The following is a 7,391-nucleotide window of genomic DNA, read 5'->3' on the forward strand; positions in this document are numbered from 1 at the left end:
TGTATATGTTGTACCTATAGCCATTGGAGGCGTCATACTTTCTCTTTTTTTGCATTGCCACCCCGACCACTGGCTCCATCTTTTTAAAATGTGCACCTGCATTTGTACACCACTTTAGGGTAAGGGTGGAGTGCTCCTTTCAGGCTGGTTTTGCATCGGTCTGGCTTTTCCTGTCTTAGAGCAGGCACGGTGCGGTTTCCAGCCACTTCGGGAGCGTGCATCATCTAAACGCCACACCCCCAAAGCAGCCTGAAACCACTTCTTTTGGCCTGTCTGTTTGAGGCCTATTATTATGTACAGATACAAGAGCTGGACGGTTAAGAAAGCAGATGAGAAGTAAAGCAATTCATTCAAAATGTAGTGCGAGAGAAAACCATGGACAGCCAAGAAGTCAAACAAATAGGTTTGATGTAGAACACATCAAACCAGAAATCTCTCTGGCAGCCAAAATGACTAAATTAAGGCTGTTGTGTTTTGGCCACACCATGAGAAGGCATGACTCACTGGAACAAACAATAATGCTAGGAAAAGTAGAGGGAAGCAGAAAGAGAGGAAGGCCGCATGCTATAAAAGAAGTCATGGGTATGAATTTGCAGGAACTGAGCAGAACACTGGAGGACAGGGAGTCTTGGAGATGACCTTAGAAAAGTTTATAAGGTCACCATGTGTCGAGATCAACTTGAGGGTGGATAACAATGACAACAACAACAAACTTCCAGGCTATCAAATCCCTTCCAAGAGAAGATAGGCTCCCCGACCTCCTCCCAAAAAAAGCAGGTAAAGATCTGTTTAATTAGATGCAGTCTCAGGAAATGACTTCTTGTTTCCATTTGAAGGTGGTTGCTATATTTAACTGATGTCTTTAAATTAATGTTGTGTTTCAAAAGCAGACTGTATACTATTTTGTTTTTAACATTATAACTGTTAATATTTTAGTTGTAATTTTAGGTTAATCTTGTTGTAATTCACAACAGAAAGGGGACACATGTCTCAGTATGATAGAAGGTGGCATATATTATCATCTTCCAGCCTCTTGAAATGTGTCTTTTTCTTTTGTAGATTTCATCAAATGCACATCAGGTTGTTCTTTCTAATCTTGTTATGAGTCACTCTGAGTGTCAGTTCTGAGAGAAAGGCAAGCTAGAAATCAAATAAACAGGCCATAACAACAGAACATATAAAGAACCTGCCTTACCAACAAAAGCAAACAAATTCATGTTATTTGACTTTACTAGCAGCTCAAATTATACTGTAAAAATTCATCACCAGCGCACCCTTACCTCTTAAATCTAATCCCCAAAAGATTTTGCACAAATGCTTATATGGTGAAAACTCCTACCAGTTTTAACCCAGCATAAGGTATTTCAAAAGACAACAAAGCACAGTTTAGGCTCATTTCTAAAATCCTACTACAGAAAATTCGCTATTCCTTTGCATTGCCACCAGTTTAAAGGTCATATTTTCCATTTTTTCATGCAGCCAGGAAGCCAGTCAAACTAGAAGCTACACTGGGTAAAATTCACCAGATATTTTTTGCTCAGGGGCATTTTTGGAGGAACCAGTGGAAGACATTACGCCTCTCTCCCAAGAAAAGGATGCTAGTCTGAGAAGAGAGTGTGGAAAAACACAACCCTCCTTTAATCCCAACAATACCCAAGACAGGGAGGGAGAATTAGAATAGCAAGGCTAGGACAAATCGAAGTTGCTAGACATCCCTTATTTATTCCAGCCTCATGGACACGGATCGATGGGCATCAATTTAACTCATACCCCTTTAATCCTATAGACATTATACAGACACCCTATTATTTCTTAAAAATTGGCTTTAACAACCCACAAGGATAATGGATTATGAGGAAGGGAGAAAACAATAGACGTGAAAGTGGTGACTTGTGCTCAGTAAATTCTGGCTCACGGGGAAGAAAGAAGAAAAAAGAACATCTGACTGATCTCTTTTTATACAAAGTGTGCCAGTCACAAGAGGGAAACCACAAAGAATAACACAAGTAAATATTCCTCCTCACCATCTCCCATAACATACCCTACAGACTGATCCTTATGTCACTTTTAAAGAAGTCTTCTGTAATCCAATGATACTTCAGAATAAGGACACAGAGAACTGTCCAGTTTTTTCTGACCTTGTCATAAAACTCTTTTGAAACACCCCTCCCCAAAAAACATTATATCCTTTGTTAAAGTGGATATTGGGAGATAATAAATAAATTAGGTATACATTTCCTATGGAGAAAAAATATTGTTAGAGTTGTACACTACCTTTCAATTAAATATACCCAGTATTGAATTACTAACTACCACCACCATGGGAAATACTCTCATTCCTCCATATTTGCGGCTTTGATTATTCATGGATTTGATTAATATGTTCTCTCTAGGAATATCTAGATCCTCCAGTGCAAGTCTATGGTCAACATTCACTAAATCATGCACTGAAAGACCTAGAGATTCCTAGAGAGACCCCTCCACTAGGCCTTTGTAGCTCCTCCAGCAGTTCTTTGGTCAGTGTCTGTTGGACGTTGGCCACAGAGGTTCCTAGAGAGATGTCCTCTCAGGTAAAAACAGGGTGTTTTTGTTATTTGCAGTTTTTCCATATTCACAGGGGTCTTGTGCCCCTAACCTTAGCGAATATGGAGGGACAAGTGTATATACAAAACACAGGGTGTCCTCCCTAAAAAAATGTATACACCTTGTAACAGCTAATATATACACCTTTTAACACCCTAATGGGTAGAGTGATTATTTGAGCGTTGAGAAAATACATTTATATCGAAGAATAAATGATCCAGGTTGAGTCTCCCTTACCCAGAACTCCGAAATTCTGTAGCCGGCATCTTCAGAGAACGGTGGCATATATACTGTTGAGAGGAAGTGATGCCAGGCACAGATGCAGGCGAAACACAGGAATAAATCCTTCAAGAACATGGCCACACAGCCCAAAAACCCCACAAAAAGGGAGGGAGTCGCATGAGGGGACTCAATCCACCCTCTGCCCCCATCACCACCATTGAAGGAGAAAAGGAGGTGAGTAGCTTAATGACTACGATGAGGCTGTCCTACTTTGGCCACATCAGGAGAAGAAGGCCCCATTAAAGAGGTCATGGGCATGAATTTGAATGCACTAATCGGAGCAGCGGAGGACAGGGGGTCTTGGGGATGCCTTGTCTTCAGGGTCGCCATGAGTCAGGGTCCACTCAAAGGCAGCAGCAGCAACAACAACAACAGTCCCTTTTGCATACGTTGTTGTTTTTCTGTGGCAGGATCGCTCCGACTTATGGCGACCCTCCCACAGGGTTTTCTTGGCAACATTTGCCTAGAGGAGGTTTGCCATGGCCTTCCTCTGAGGCTGAGAGAGTGTGACGTGCCAAAGGTCTCCCGGTGGGTTCCACGGCCGAGACGAGAAGCGAACTCTGGCTTGCATCCGCAGGGTAGAAATAATCTGGTTTGACACCGCTTTAATGGCCTTGGTTCAATGCAATGGCATCCTGGGAACTATAGTTGGGGGAAGAAGGGGGAGCCACTCCTAGAAATGTCTAAATAGTAGTAATAATAACCATTTATTGCTATCCTGCCTTTTCCAAGGATAAATATATAACATAACAGATCCCATTACATTACCCCCCTTTCATAAAACAAGCCACACAATTACAATACAACCAAAGTACAACACAACTGGAACCATTTCACAGAAGTCCCAGCTGCTGTTTACATTTTCATTATTTTAATCGAATTATTTTGATATTAGTCTGTTTAATCGTCGCCTTGAAGAGGAAAGGGAGGGTTTTTTAATCACATGGGGAGGGGATGCTGGGCACTCCTTGTATTCCTTTAATTGCCTTTTGACAGAGGAGCGAAGGGGGGTTAAATGAATAAGTAAAGCCTTTTCTTGTATTACATTTTTAGGACACAGAGGGCAAAGGCAAAAGCAGGGGTCCGATCAGGGAAGGCCTGTATAAACCCTTCAGCTCAAAATGGAGGGCGTTTGGGGAGCCCCTTCTCCTGGAAATGGAAATGCTTCCAGGACCGGAGCAGGACTCGAACCCAGGACTCCAGAGGAAGGAAAATAAAGGGGAAAGGGAGGGAAAGGCTGGGGCTTTTAAAGAAGAGGCCGCCATCTCTCCCTCTTACCCGCCAGGTGGGACCCAGCCTGGAAAGCGAGCCCAGCTACACGCGCCGCCGCCTCATTCTGCCGCCATTGCTGCCGCCGCTGCTGCTGTTCCTGTTCCTCTTCCTCCTCGCGCCGCCGCCGCCGCCATTTCGCCTCTCAACTGTCAGGTCCCTCCATTCACCTGGCCTACGCCGACAGCGTACCGCCCTCCCTTCGCCAACGCTCCCGATAGGGATCCCTTCTACGCCGTGGGCGCACACGCGTTCCGAGAATCCCACTCCTCTCCGCCTGCGATAACGGCTGCCTGGCCTCCCCCTGCGTTAGCGAGGATGGTGGAACTCTCCGCTTCCAGAGCGGATGAGAGCGCGTTTCCTATTGGTCGAGAGCAGCCGGGTGAGAGGTTAGAGGGACAGGGCTGGACCAATGGGAGGGCGGGAGACGGCGGAGGGTCTTTCGCGGGTTTTGTGAGGGAGCTGCTTAAAAGGCAGCAAACAATCTGGGGACTTTCACACGGAAATGGGGATTGTTTTTAAAGCTTTTGGTGTGATTTTGGTGCCTGGCTCTATTTCAGGGCAGATTTGGTGACTTTTGCACATTTCCGCTCCAGCCCTGACTCTGAGAGCCAGGCTGGCTACAGAGCAACCAACCCTTTGGAGTGTCACACACTCACAGCTTTCAGATACAGACACATATACACTTACATATACATATATATATATATATGCAGTCAAACACATACACATACACGCACACATACATATATACATACATGTCACAACAAACTACAATTCCCAGGATTCCCTGGTTTGATCCAGATCACAGCCCCAGAGAATGAGCCTACAGCATATCACTGTTGCCAATTTAAGTCCACTTCTTCAGCTGCATCTGGATTTAATAACAATAATGGTGATGATGATGATAGAGAGATAGATCTTGTAGCACCTTTGAGACTCACTGAAAGAAAAGTTGGCAGCTTTCCTAGACTTAAGCGTATTTCCTCAGATGCATGGGAATTGTAGTTCATTGTGGCACCAGAGCTCTTTCTCACAAAACTACAATTCCCAGGGTTCCCTAGCACTGAGCCAGGGCAGCTAAAGCAGTCTCAAACTGGATTATTTCTGCAGTGTGTCTTGGACCCAACTCAGGCTGCATCTTCACTCCAGAGACAATCCAGTCTCATACCGTTTTAACTGCCATGGCCCAGTGCTATGAAATCCTGGGAATTGTAGTTTGTCGTCACACCAGATTTTGCCAAGAGAGAAGGTTAAATGTCTCAGAAAACTAGAATTCCCAGGATTCCATAGCACTGAGCCAGGGCAGTCAAAGAGGATCGTTTCTGCAACGTGGATGAGGCCTTTGCAACTCCATTTCTGGCTTAGACTGACCAGCTTCGTTCAGCGGAGGAGGGAGCGCCATGCCACACAAGAAAGGCACAGAGACCCCAAACATAATGGCCATTTATGAAACCAGGCCTAAGGGCACGCAAACATGGGGACAAAGAGTCCCGCTAATATGACAATTCTACGGAGTCAAATAGAAAATCCAATGCTGAGACATAGTGGGGAAAGTCACCAATGGAGGGGAAACGTGGCCATTGGCAGAAAAACGGGCTTAACGTTTTCTCCTCAGGAGTACAAAGGGACCTTGCCAAGTGCACTAACTGAGGCAAGTGGCCATTTTATTAAAAAAGAATGTTCCTCAGAAAAATAAAGGGCCTTGCCAAATGCAAAGGTGAGGCAATCTGTTGTTCATCAGCTTTACCTCAACATTTAAATTCACACTTAAGTACACAAGCAACAAGCAATTTAGGAGAGAAGGGCTGCCGCTGCTACAGCAGGGAGGCACTTAGCATTCTCTGCGCGGCTTCTGAGCAGACCTCAGCGGCTGCTTTTTAAGGCTCTGACATGGCCCTCTCTGAATCCCAGGCTCCGGCTGGTGACAGAGAGACCCACACTTCTCTGACCGTCCACGCCCTGAACGTCCTGACCACAGGCCTGGCCATGTGCTTCCTGCAGCTGGAGGATCCTAACACATAGTGGATGGAGCTGATAAAGATGTAGGTGGGACAGAAGAGGACTTTCCACACTACATGGTTATAGCACTATGGATCCACTTTAAGTGGGACTGCATAGAATCACAAGGTTGGAAGAGACCCCAAGGGTCATCCAGTCCAACTCCATGATATGCAGGAATATGTCAAAGTCAAAGCACCCTTGGCCAATGTCAATCCATCCTCTGTTTAAAAACCTGCAAAGGAGGAGACTTCACTACCCTCCGAAGCAGCTAAGTACATGCCCTCAACTGCAAATCCCAGGGTTCCATAGAGTGGGACAATGGCAAAGTGGAATCATAGTCCAATAGCTCTGTAGTGAGCAAGGGCTCTTGGATGCACTCAACAAGGGCACGAAAGAGCTGGTTGTGCTGCTGCGCCCATTCACACCTTTCTGTTCCAGCGCAACCAACACAAACAGGCGTTTGGACAAGAGCAGCCTGGCACCCCAGCGGTTGAAAGCGGGCACCTACAAGCTGCACTTTGAAACAGGGCCATACTGGCATCAACAGGGCTACCGCAGCTTCTACCCTTATGTGGAAGTAAGTTTTGCTCCCGGCCCGCGTAAAGTCTGGGGCTGGTGGAAAGGGAAGCAGGAGAACCGTGGCACACCAGAGAGGCCTGAAGGCCAGGTCCCTGCCCTCTTACGGATGACCTTCCTGTTGTGGCCCAACATATATATGCATATACATATATATATTTGGACAACAGCTCTTTTGCCTGTTCCAGGTCATCTTCACCATCACAGAGGCAGAACCAAAGGTCCACATCCCTTTCCTGCTCAGCCCCTATTCCTATACCACCTACAGGGGAAGCTAGTTCAAGAGATGGGGCTGGCTCAGAGAAGGGCCACTCTCAGGGCATTCAGACCCAAAATCCAGGCTACGTCCCTGCAAGAATACACTCCTCCCTCCACATTGGCTGGCGTTAAGGAAGCGTGGAAAGCCCACGAATACCTGAGAGGATGGCCTCTCTAGGAATCTCTAGGTCCTTCAGTGCGAGTTTTGTTTAAAGTTGACCATAGAGTTGCACTGGAGGACCTAGATATTCCTAGAGAGAACATATTCATAAAATCTGTGAATAATCGTATCCGCAAAAGTCAAAGCCGCAAATGCGGAGGGACGAGTGTATTTGCCTTTTTAAATCCATACCCGCATATTCCTTCCATTCCAAGAAACTGCTTTTAAATTTTAGGTGAAGGAGGGGGATATTCCAGAT

General features: G+C 45.7%; 1 protein-coding gene and 1 pseudogene across 1 annotated transcript in view; one reads left to right on the top strand and one right to left on the bottom strand.

The window, feature by feature from the left end:
* Window positions 1–4,462, bottom strand: part of DICER1 (dicer 1, ribonuclease III) — an 88,295-nt gene extending 83,833 nt beyond the window's left edge. Inside the window, exon 1 of the mRNA XM_042464688.1 lies at window positions 4,144–4,462. The gene's annotated coding sequence lies outside the window, so the exon portion shown is untranslated. The remainder of the gene's footprint in view (window positions 1–4,143) is intronic.
* A 1,565-nt stretch (window positions 4,463–6,027) lies between these two features.
* LOC121927098 lies at window positions 6,028–6,992 on the top strand (annotated as a pseudogene).
* The last annotated feature ends 399 nt before the right edge of the window (window positions 6,993–7,391 follow it).

The sequence above is a fragment of the Sceloporus undulatus genome, chromosome 1 (assembly GCF_019175285.1).
Source record: "Sceloporus undulatus isolate JIND9_A2432 ecotype Alabama chromosome 1, SceUnd_v1.1, whole genome shotgun sequence".
In the NCBI taxonomy this organism is placed as follows: domain Eukaryota; kingdom Metazoa; phylum Chordata; class Lepidosauria; order Squamata; family Phrynosomatidae; genus Sceloporus; species Sceloporus undulatus.